The sequence below is a fragment of the Bombus terrestris genome, chromosome 4 (genome assembly GCF_910591885.1).
Source record: "Bombus terrestris chromosome 4, iyBomTerr1.2, whole genome shotgun sequence".
Classification (NCBI taxonomy): Eukaryota; Metazoa; Arthropoda; class Insecta; order Hymenoptera; family Apidae; genus Bombus; species Bombus terrestris.
In genome coordinates, this window is record NC_063272.1 from 8,541,694 (window position 1) to 8,553,870 (window position 12,177).

At 35.9% G+C, this 12,177-nt stretch overlaps 1 protein-coding gene and 1 long non-coding RNA gene across 6 annotated transcripts in view; one reads left to right on the forward strand and one right to left on the reverse strand.

Annotated features, from left to right (window-relative positions):
* LOC100648128 overlaps nucleotides 1-12,177 on the forward strand; it is a 44,830-nt gene that overhangs the window by 1,211 nt on the left and 31,442 nt on the right. The gene's annotated exons all lie outside the window — the stretch shown is intronic.
* The window catches only part of LOC125384986, a 35,298-nt gene continuing 23,352 nt past the window's right edge, over nucleotides 232-12,177 (reverse strand). Inside the window, exon 2 of the long non-coding RNA XR_007223891.1 lies at nucleotides 232-1,704. This is a non-coding gene — a long non-coding RNA (uncharacterized LOC125384986). The remainder of the gene's footprint in view (nucleotides 1,705-12,177) is intronic.

The window sequence follows — 12,177 nt, forward strand, 5'->3', positions numbered from 1 at the left end:
CATTTGCAGGAAGAAATATTTGTATAATTCTGACTTTCATAATATGACATTTTAGATTCTATATTTTACGATTATGTCGAATATTGCATTGTTAAAGAGATGTTTAAAGTATTTCAAACATAATATGGACTAGAATGTATTTCACTATAAACACGCGTTACCTCATACACACCATCAATAATTCATGAACAACCACAACAGAATTAATGAGAATAAAATACTACTTCAAACTTAACTTTGAAGTATTCACTCTTTATTACTTTAGTCACATGCTAAACTGATAAACTTCATCATTTAGTTCCTAAACTATAGTCATTTAATCTCTTTTAATTAAGATATAATATAGGTGAAATATCACCAGATTAATTAACATTGAAAAGATTTAAGCAATCCTATTGGCTATATAATCCTCGAAAATCATAGTTGTCAGTGAACAATATTTTCAACAATGTTCCATTCATTTTCAAAGACTATTTAAAGAAGAATGACGGATTACAGACTTTAAAAATTGGAAGATTTTGACGTTCCAGACTTTTGGAAAGGCATTAGGTCTGTCGATTGCGAAAGTGAATTCAGGAAGTGCAGAAGCAATGCGACGTCCGCCGACACGTGGCAGCTACTCAATCTTACATAACCCGTTTATAGCCTCAGCCCTTTTGCTTCTGGTACAGCCACCAAATTCTTCGGAGTACCTCGTGCTGTGTGCTCCATCCCTCTTTCTCTTGCCTTCGCTATTTCACTCTCCATTTTCACTCTTGCATTCCTCTCGGTTCAGCGACTCTAAGGCGAAGCTGGCTCTCGATCCTCCTCCATCGTCTTCCAACTTTTTCGCTCCTCTAAAAGAAATCTGGGTTAGAATCGAAATTCTTCGAGGAAAGATTATATTAAATTAAGAAACTACATGCTTAACGTAGATATTTTATTCTCAGAAATTGGGTTAGATATGTCCGAGGCATTTAACGTGACAGTGAAATCACGTGACACACAAATAATTGCTCTATATTGATAATAATATCTCGAAATTCAATGAACATAATTTGGAATCATCTTCTACGAATTTTCAACTGTCTTTGTTATCAATTAGACAGTACAGTCAATCGATAGAAATTTCCTTTACTTTTGTAAATTATTATTTGAAGACATCTGTAACATATCAAAATTCTAAACTGACTTCTTCTATCAATTATTACATTTAAATGCCAGATACTTGACCAACAGCGTATTTTTAAAGATTGATGGAATTTATCAGACCATCGCACGAATATTTGTAAAATTTTCTTGGCTGCAAGACGCCTGTTCCACCCTTCCACGTTCTTCGTCCTCTTCATCTTCTTCTTATTCTTGTTCTTCTTCTTCTTCTTCGAATTACATAATCCGTGGTGGTGCCGTAGTGGGTGTCGATGAAAGCCAGAACTGCAGCACGCGATTCGTCATTGAGATCGTTTTGCGTGCAAAAGACGACAAGTGAGACGTCAATACGTGCACGGTTTAATGTACCAAGGCGGGGACGCGCGTTCACGCGTTATAAATAAATCTCTCGGCAGGAGTTTGACGCCTCTGTTTCTCGTTGAAATCGTTGGTCTCGACCATCTTCTTTACCTTTTGTCCTCGACAAATCTCCAGAATGAACGATCATGCCATTCCTGACGATCCAACCCGTTGCTGACTCCATTTTGCTGACTCCATTGCAGCGACGTTAATAATCTGCAAATTGTTTCTTGCGTTATTTTTACCGATAAAAAGTAAAAAATCGAGGAACGTTATTGCACAAATAAATTTAAAAATATTTAGACTCTTGTTTGTTTCTTTCCGAATGAAAAGTCCTCGTTTCAAGTCTTCGACTTCATTGTGCAAGTGTGTTGGGGTTGTTGATAGATCATAGTATTCGACATAATCAAAATCAATGTTTAAAAAATCAATTTGTCGTAATAAGTAATTTGCAAAGTAATATTAACTTTTCGTTTAATATTATTTTTACGCAAAATTCTTCGCAAGGGGTTAACAATGGATGAAATAGATTTTCGAAGAAAACGATTGGATATAAATTCAGTAGTTTCTTTTCAAGGCAATTTTTCATAAGTTCGGTGATAGAGACATTTTCAAGGAAGTAATAGATAAATTCGATATTTTCTTTTGGTCTCGAATTTCAATTTGGGACAACGACGTTGATGGAGTGTACAATTATATATAGGAGGTAATATACGCGTTATTCACACGGATTGCATTCGTATGACAATTAACAAGTATTAAATTCTCTCCCTTTGCCAAGTGGGGTCGACTCAGTAGGACAAGCCGTCTCGAGGTAAACGCGAATCTTCGCAAGCGTCTGCGTCTACAATTGAAATAATGTGACTTTAATAATAATTCTCTATCAAACTGTACGTTATTGTTTTTCCATCATTCGCCGTTTCGTGATTACGTCATTCTCTGTTATTTTTAAGAAAACAAATGTCAAAACAACGGAAGAATTTTTGCTGTGAATCAGAAAATTATTCCCGCGGTCGAAATATACAGGTTGACGAAAATGTATGAGGCAATAAGACAGGAAAGAATTTTCTAATATTTTTCTATCTAGAAATATATATATTTTTTATTTGTAAATCGTCGAGGCTCTAAAAATAATAAAATCGTAAGAGAATCTTGAAGAATTACGACTTATAATAGTAGAAAAACAAATTATAACTCCTCACATGTTTTAACATCAGAAAGTTATCCTATGTATTTTCAAAAATCCTTATCATAGTAAAATGATTATTTAATAGGACGCAATTTTTATGTTGTAACTTTGACCTGTTCTTTTGCGAATCTTTTGCCAATTATTTTCTAACTCTGTGAAAATATGTAAAAGTGTAAATTTACAAACACTCTTACTATTTTGTTATCTCAGAATCTTAACTCTATATATATATATATTTCTAAATTTAAAGTATCGAAAAATTCTTCTCATCCTATGATTTCATAGATCTTCGTTACATCTTCTGCTATACAAATAATTTTGACTTCACACGCTGACTTATTTATCTCTGAGGATAAAATGTACCCAACAGGCGCCGAACGAATTGTTGATCCTACAAAATTTTTGGATACAGCATGTAAATATAGAAGCTGGGAACAGAAGCTGGCACAATAGAACGTTTATCAGAACATGAACAAACAAAATCGTTTGCACTTTCTATAGAACACGAAACGCAAGGTAAAACGTTTACATAAAATTTCCAATGCGGCATCCAGTGGATCTTTTCACGTGGATGAAACTGGTGTAACGATTAGACGATGAACGTATCGATTTTGACATTTGGTTCGAGGACAACCGCAGAATCTTTCATTGATACTCCGTCTGCAGTACGAGAACGTAAATTTAGACGCTCGCAAGGTGGCTCGGTGCAATGGAAGTTTAACGAATGCATTAATCACAGAATCATTTAAAATCGTAGTTAAACGCGTAAATATAGAAGCCAGGGTTACCTCGGTACAATACGTGAAGCCTGTATCGAAGCATTGAAACGTGGGATATAAACAGAGCATATGAAAATAGCTGGCACATTGCGTGGATGACCATAAAGTTTTATGACGTTTTAAAGAGAATACTATGTATAATGTGATAATTCTAAAAACAGAGAAATATTTGATAGAGTTGCTTTATGATGTTTTAAATAGAATACTACATTCATATAGGTATACACATGTTAGAATAATTTTGAAAACAGGAAGAACTTTATAGCAAATATGATAAGATACATGATGACATAATGTGTGATTAATTAACTGAAAAATGGAAAGATAGAAATAAGAATCTATTAACCATCGCTTGTTAGACAATTATGGCACGAAAGCGGAAGTGAATGGCAAATGGGTTAACCTTATACGAGAAATTGAGTGAAAGATAGTGTTACAGCTGAGGCGAAAGCCGATGGGAGTTTATGAAGTTGGTCTGGCTATGATTTTGTTGCTCCAATGCAAGAAATACACCGGCCACTGACTCACAGTGTCGTGACGCACACAAATGTGAACGGGTGGCGATCGTGACATATCAAGATGTGTTGCCAGCCGTTCGTTTAATTCAATCGATAGAACTCGCGTACATCGTGCTCATAATTCAACGACGAGACGACGAAAATCGTCGGGTCAAGGAGCTTTTTCACGTATGTAATTGCAAAACAATTCGTTGTAACATGGAGTATGACAATTTAATTAACATTGACAGACGAGATATTTCAAGAAGATGCGTAAACGTTGAGTTTAAGTTTAGAGAATTATTCATCTCTCTGAAGAAATCGAATAATTAGAAATGATTAATCAGTCAAATTATAAGTCAAAGCTCTCATTATAAATTCAGAACAAGTATTCTTTGCTCCATAAGCTTAATCTACCCGCTATAAACGGAACTTCGAGGAACAAATCGTAATTTCTTATAAAAAGAAAATTAAATTTTCTAAAATATTATATATTTCTTAAAAAATAAATCCAACAAATTAGGAACTAAAATGTAATTAATACACCGGTAACACGGGTTCTATGATGTGGTGTAACAGTTATACAAGATCGACGTTCTAAGGAAGCTCCCAGTTCTACGATTAATTTTAGTAATTTATCTCGAATCATCTTGCTTTATTTTTTATCGCTATTTTCACATTCAAGATCGAAAAGCTCAGACAAAGAACATTAGAAGGAAAGAAACGAAGATTTAAAGGCACTGGCTGGTAAAATGGCAAAGTGGAGCATGACGAAGTGGCACATGTAAAGATAAACTGTCACCTGGTCTAACAAGGGTTAAAGCCTTTCGAAGGCACGAGGTCACTGGTTATCCTCCTCTTCGCCTCTTGACAACCTGTTCTTAGTGTATACTCGTGTGTCGCGTCTCTCACGTATGTCGCGTTCTTCTCGAGACTCTCCCCTGAATCACGTTTTCATAATACCTCCTGACGTAATAGCTAACACGCTAAAAGACGAACAAAATAACCAACAGCAACGATTCACGTCGAAATATCTCGGACGATTGCTATCGCTCTTTGCCAACAGCGAATGATCATACGAAATCGGATAAAACAGCAGTTTTTAATTGTAGAACTGCGATAAAGTATACAACTTAACGGATAGGATTTATCAACTCTTTTGCTAGGAAAGATATATACAAAGTATCCCATGTAATTAGGACAAGCTATATCTGTAAAATATTCGAAATGACAGAAAATTTTGATAAGTGAAAAAGCATTTCATTTTGAAGAATATCATAACAATTTTATTAACCCCTTTGCTTTATCAAATTTCACCAAATCGCAACTATGAGAAACGTAGCAAGACGTACCCCAGCCAGAAAGCAAATTCCACTAATTAAGTAGAAAAAGAAGCACAATCGAAAGAATCCAAGCCTAAACCCGATTATTTCTTTTCCATCTGAAAAACGGGGCTTCTTTGGCTTTTTCCTCGACGATCTTCGACGTCGTTTCCGTGACGTAACGGAGTTACTCTGAAAATACACCGGCGCGAAGTCGAGGAGGAACGTTTCGTTGCGGTTCATCCTCGCCTCTGTTAGCCTCCTGTAAAAATAGTCTCTCGAACATCACAAAATCTCTCCCGCACTCTCCCTCTTCTTTTTTCTTTCTTTTTTCTTTATTTTTCTCGTGACGTGGACGCGTAATTATTTATTCGGTGAACTTTTATAGAAAACTCCATTGGCCGGGGTTCTGGTCGATCGGTAGGGAAGGAAGAACGACACCTCTCCCGAAGCTTACCGTAGCAAGGCCGGCGCTCCGGTAGCCGCCACTTTTAGCACACGTTCGAGTTATTTTAGCGCTTGCCGCCAAGCCTATCACTATCGTCTCGGCTGAAAACATACCGTCCTCGACCACCCTACAACCGAGATCGTCCTCGAGTTAACAGTGTTGAGATCGTGCAACTGGAACCACCTCCAGGTAGATGAAAATCTTAATTGGTTCGAGGGATAACATGGTTAAGATGGGGGATAAAGAGCGAGACTTTTTTAACAGAGTCGCCGTGAAGACCCGGACGACGAGCTCGAGATGCGGGCCTATTTCCAGCCGCCGTGTTCTCGCGGCTTCTTTGCCACGTGCACGCCGCTTTTTCTTCTGGTTATTTCATTAAGTTTGACAAGATAAAGGAGATAGGGAGAGCGAGAGATCGTATTCGGAGATTTTTCGATAGAAAACTGAATTTTCGAATTTTGTTTCTGTTTTTCGAGTTTTGCTTCGACAGAGTTGATTTGGGTTACAGGTTCACTGTGCATTTTTATACATTTTTAGGAGATTGAAATGTTGCGATGATGCAAAAATGTGTAAAAATACACAAAATATCTCAAATATTGTAGAATGCCCATTGTTGCATGTAACAGGTAAAACAAATCGCTGATTAGAATTTACTTCTCTAAAATAGAAGCACGTAAAAATATCGATTCGCATAAACATTCACAGTGTAATTATAGTTGTCTATTTATAGTTGTTTTTTTGCACAGTCTATTAAGTCGGTATTCTATTCGTTGCTCGTGTCAAACATAATTACATTCCATAAAATCATAAGGTTTACGTGCCACTCTTGCATACCAAACTTTCTTTCTACTTAGTTGCAAAACGATACTTCTGATTTATTCTTGTGCAAGGTATCATTATTTTCTATCCTTTCTGTGCAGATTTCATCCGGATCTTATATATTACGTTTACTTTTTGGTGTTTAATGTAGTAGAATTGTTTAGGTTCTTTGGTAGAGGTTGTTACGAGTTCTTTGATGAAGTACTCTATAATCGAGTGATGTTAACAAATAAGCGTCATATAATCTAATAATAATAATCTAATAAAGAAGTTATTTCGCGTAAGATGAAAATATTCTATTAAAAATACGCGATTTTTACCAATGGATGTATCTAATAAGCGAAAAGGGTTTCGAAGCGAGTAGAAACGATTATGAAAGATCAGACGCGTACCAGAAGACAAGGGCAGTGGAAGAGATATTTCCAGCCGCACTGGCTCGTTTTGAACTTCCTGAAAGACGAGCTCTTTCCGCCCCATCAATTAAGGAGAAGATTCCTTGTCCAGTCATGTCAATCGTTTCTGTCGCGTCATTAACATGGAACAATTACCCTTTGATCCTCCTCTTCGACAAGGTACCATTCTATAAATAAATGTTACAACCACGTAAATGGTGATTTATGTGCAAATGGTATGAAATCTCGCAATTCATCGATGATTTAGTAGGAATCCATCGAATGAAGAAGGAAAGGTCGGACTAGAAACAAGTAACATTGGCTTAGAAACACTGTTCGCTGAAGAATATGGCTTTGCTATAGCTTTCGTTCCACTAATAAACTGTTCTGTTTTCTCAGCCGCGTGCAACCGATTCGACTGTCGTCTCGAATTTCACTCTCATTAACCTCGAAATTGCACGAGGAATCTGAAAATTTTCGTTCCGTAGTAACATTCTGTTAGTTTAATGGATTTACGATTAAGAGAAACGTGAGAATTGTATCTCTGCGCGATTTACGGCCGCTGAGGCTAGGTCATCGTTTTCAAGGCCGAATATCGCGCAAAGATCGCTAGAAAGGAACGTGGAGCATCTTTCGAAGATTCGACTAGGATCTAAAATTGTTTCACATGACGGTGCTTCGATGATTTTCCTCTTCCGCGTCATTTGGCAGCGCGAGACAGTTGAAGTAATATTTTCACCTGTACGACTATCCTCTCTTTCATGAAAATAGGAAATAAAGTGGCAGGAATTTACTAGAATATTGTATTCAAGGAACATATTTATTCAAGATGTAGATATTATCGTGTAACATTTTTTTAATCCCGCGGTGGACGAAGAGAGAAGTAACCGGAAAATTGATCCTCTCGCGAAAGAGAAGAAAACAAAAATGTGTAAGTTAGTTAAAAATTCCGACACTTTTTATTTGGAGAAGCGATACAAAATATCATTGTGTAGCATTTTTATAATTCTTTGGTGAAAAAGAAATACAATAGCTGGCCTAATTGACAAATAATCTAAGCAATCTAGCTAAACGTCTAAAGTTGGAAAAGTGACAGATCTAAAGGTAAAAAATCAATCACCACCCAAAGGAAAGGACATTTAATCGACATACGTATAGATAAGATAGCCCATTGCTTGTTACCCCTAAGAAATAAATAAAACAGCAGGGAAGGGAATTATAAGTTAGATTTTGATCATCTGAAGGTATCGAATAGTTGGCCACCTGTTCTGCCGGTTAATTTAATTATCGGGCTGCCAGGAAAAAGTGAGAATGAGAAAATTGCTAATTCAATGATAAGCACCGCTGATCCTTTGCCAACTATTCGCGTTGCTTGGATATATATATATATATATACGTGCGATACTATAGGTTGTTTATTCAGGAGTATAGATAGTCGGTGGTGTGTTTGCTTGAGCATGTCGTCGCTACTTTAATCATAGACTTACCGCACAGTTACGTTTTCCCTGTAATAGCTTTATAGCCTACTCTTGAAGAACGACCGCGCTCTCCTCCGCGTTGTTGCCTTGAAACCTCATTTAAAAATAATTCCACTCAATCATTTTGTCCAAAACTATTCCTCTCGAATCATCGTCCCGATCTGTGAGAGGTTCGGCATGGTAAAAGTAGAATTAGAAAAAATGTACACCATAATCGAATATCTTAAAGGATACTTAAAAGGATGGGAAAATGAAAAGAAATGTGTAATTTAAATGATTCTTAAATTAAAGGAAGGGTAGAAAGGAAAACGTAACCTGGATACTTCAAGACATGCTTCGAGGCTTCGAAATGAAAAGGAAGAGAAAATATTTCGCTATATAGGAGAACTATGAAATTTATGGTCTTGATGAAAATGTTGCTTTGTAGCAGGTAATTCCATGTTTATCCGACTCATTTATGATTCTCCGAGATTATTTAATGTCTAGTACAAATCGGTAATAAAACGATCGCAGACATGCAAAAGATTCATTCGAAACCACATGCTATGAAGGAAAACAGACAGAAATTGATAAAAAAACAGAAATGTGCCAAACTTGACTATAAAATATGGCGCGATAGCCGTAAAAAGAATTGTTGGGTAACATTGTTCCTTTGCGCTGGTCAGAGACCATATTGCTTGTACAGGTCACTGCACCTGGTTATTATAGAACTTGACCACGAAATTTTCCATTGATTCATACTCCAGATTTTTACAATCTTTTTTTAATTGCAGTTCCACTAAAATCAAACAGCAATTAAAAAATCCAGAAAGATATTAAGAGCACACATTCATTTATAGAATTTAGTTTTTAAATACTAGTTACAAATAAATCTGTTTTCTTTCTTCTTATATATATATACATGTATTAAAGTCCTGATTTCGTAAAATTTCACAAAGAAAGTAAAAATGGTAGTTAGAGTTTTTTAAAACCCTCGTCTTATTCTACTTCAGAGTTTACAAAAAGGTCTGTTTCTATATAAATCAAAGTCCCTTAATTTAATAATAAAATTTTTTAGCGCACTTATGCTTCTTCGCTCTTTTACTTGTTCACTAAGTAAAATAAATAAAATATCAACTATAGAGGCATTTAGCCTAACTCTTTCAAAACATTCACAACTCGACCTTGCTCCAATTCAAATACAAATAAGACAGCTCCCCAATTAGAATCTCAATCCATTCTCGATTTTATCTCAGCGAGAAAAAAAAATTAAACGAATAATTTCACACGTGTGTACCACGGTATCAAAGGAAAATAATCGCGGCACGTGCTGGAAGAGCCCCAATGGTGGATACTCGTCCGACGATCGTGCATGGGTTTAACTGTTCTGTGGCGCAAACTCGAAGCACCCACGCAATGTCCCAAATCGTTGGTTCATCAAAAGCTCACCAATACCAACACAATCGCGACCCACGCGTCTACGCGAGACAAGAAATACGGCCGATTGAGTAACTATCTTTAGAAGCGGACTGGGACCCTGAAGATATGCTTCGAATGCTTCTTCCGGTATAAATAAAACCATCGACTGCACGCTTCTTTCCCCTTTGCTCGACTAAGATCATTATCGAAAGGATCTTTAAATTTTCTATATACGTTTCTCCCTATCAACTGTTCCCTTTAGTATTTTTACGTATTTCTTCTCTTAAAAAATGGTTATGTATGTAATTTATAATTTTATACAATAAAATATCATATAGGTACTTCCAATTCATTTCTACATTAGATTGAAAATTATTTAATTCTTCTGTAAATCACGTTACTCGCTTTTGAAAATTTCCCAAAGGCCTTTAGTTATTTATGATCTCTTAAATTTCAATATTCTGTAATTTTCGAGTTATCAGACTTCTATAATTTCATCTTCTATTATTTTCCAAAGTTTCATTTTTCTCCACTTTGAATTTTCTATTTATTTCTTACCCATTTTTTAAATTTTAATTCATTTAACGTCCTACGACTTTTCATCAATTTGGAATTTTCTGTTATTTTCAAGCTTGCAATTCGCACCATCTCGTCATTTTTAACGATCCATCTAACATGTTAATCCTTAACTTTTCCCACCATCCACCACGAAACTAAAAGGATCACCATCGCGGTTCATAAAGTATCTACTAAACTCCAGAAATAAAAGCCATGAAAACCTGCTTCGAAACAGTACAAAACACATGTTAACTTAAAATTAACCTAATCTCCAGTTTAAAGTCTCTCTCTTCCGCAACGAGGCACTCGTACGAATCGCAGCGGTTGTCCATCGTAATCAATTTCGCCTAATCGTTGAGAACAACACATCTGGCTGAAGCACGTCGATCTACATACAGTTGCTCGCTAAAAAGTTCAAACACCCGTAGAAATCTTTTATAAATATACATGTTTTAAATTTTATACAAAACATTGCGGAATCCTAATAACATTATGATAAAGTCCGATTATCACGATTATAGCGACAAAGCTTGAAACAAATGTAAAGACGTACATAAAGGCTACGAGATATTTAGTACAAATATAATCACAGAGTAGTACGTATATATCACAGAGATCAGAAAAGTAATTTAAACAGTCAATTATTCGTTGTACTGGTAAGCCATAATACTTAGCGAGCCACTCAAACTGTATATTAATTTTTTACTAAATATATGTCGTCAATAAATATCTTGTAGCTTCTATATACATCCTCAGACTGATTTCAAATGTTTTCAATATTATCATGACGATCGTATTTCATTACTGGACAGAGAGATATTTATGCAAAATCATATTTTTATGAATATATTTTTAAAAATTGAGCCTAAGCAGAGAATCATTTTACTCACTAAAAATTACAACCAGTACTATACTTTCGATGTTTCACATATTGTTTTATATTCTGTGCATTCTTGCACCATCAGATTTTTCATAAATGTATAAAAATCCATAGCCTATTCGTTACAGTGCAATGAAATTTCAAATTAGTTTATATATACAACACATATGATATATATAATTTTTCTATAACAAGTGTCCACGTACTTTCGTACTCGATCAAAGCTACATATCTGTACCCTAAAAATACTTGTACATATCAGCATTACAACACTTGATCTTTATTCGAATGGAAATTTCTCCGATATAATCGCGTCTGGTCCACGTGCCACGTTCTTCGACGTTTCAAGGTGGCGAAATCGCGGAGACACTTAAGAGAGCGCGCGCGTGCGATTCTTCGCACGCAAGAAAAGATAACCCCTGCTACAACGAGAAACAGAGACGACTAGATCGAACGGCGGCCAGTGCCTAGTTTACGAGCCACTAAAAATACAAGAACGAGCGGCCTCGCCGTCCATCGCGACGTTTTACTTTACATTTCGTCTGTGGACGTCTTTTCGCGAGCACTTCTCGCCTTGGGGTGTAAATGGGAAGAAAATTGATGGGTGAAACATGAGAAGGAAATCTGAAGTAAAAAACAGGATAAGTGTCGTACAGGGTCGACAGAAGTATAGTAGAAAATTCAGAGTCAGAAAATGGCAAGGAATTAATGGAAAATTGGGGCGAACAGAAATTGCATTCGCGGGAATAATAAAAACTTACATTATAGAAATCTGATAATTTAGAATTTCGAGAAACCACGAAAAATTGGAAGTTAAAGAATTACGAAGAATTAGAATTGGGAAGACAATAGACAACTGAGAATTAATCAGAAAACTTCCAAAAGTGCTGAATAATGCGATAAAAAAGAGATTAGATAATATTTAGTAT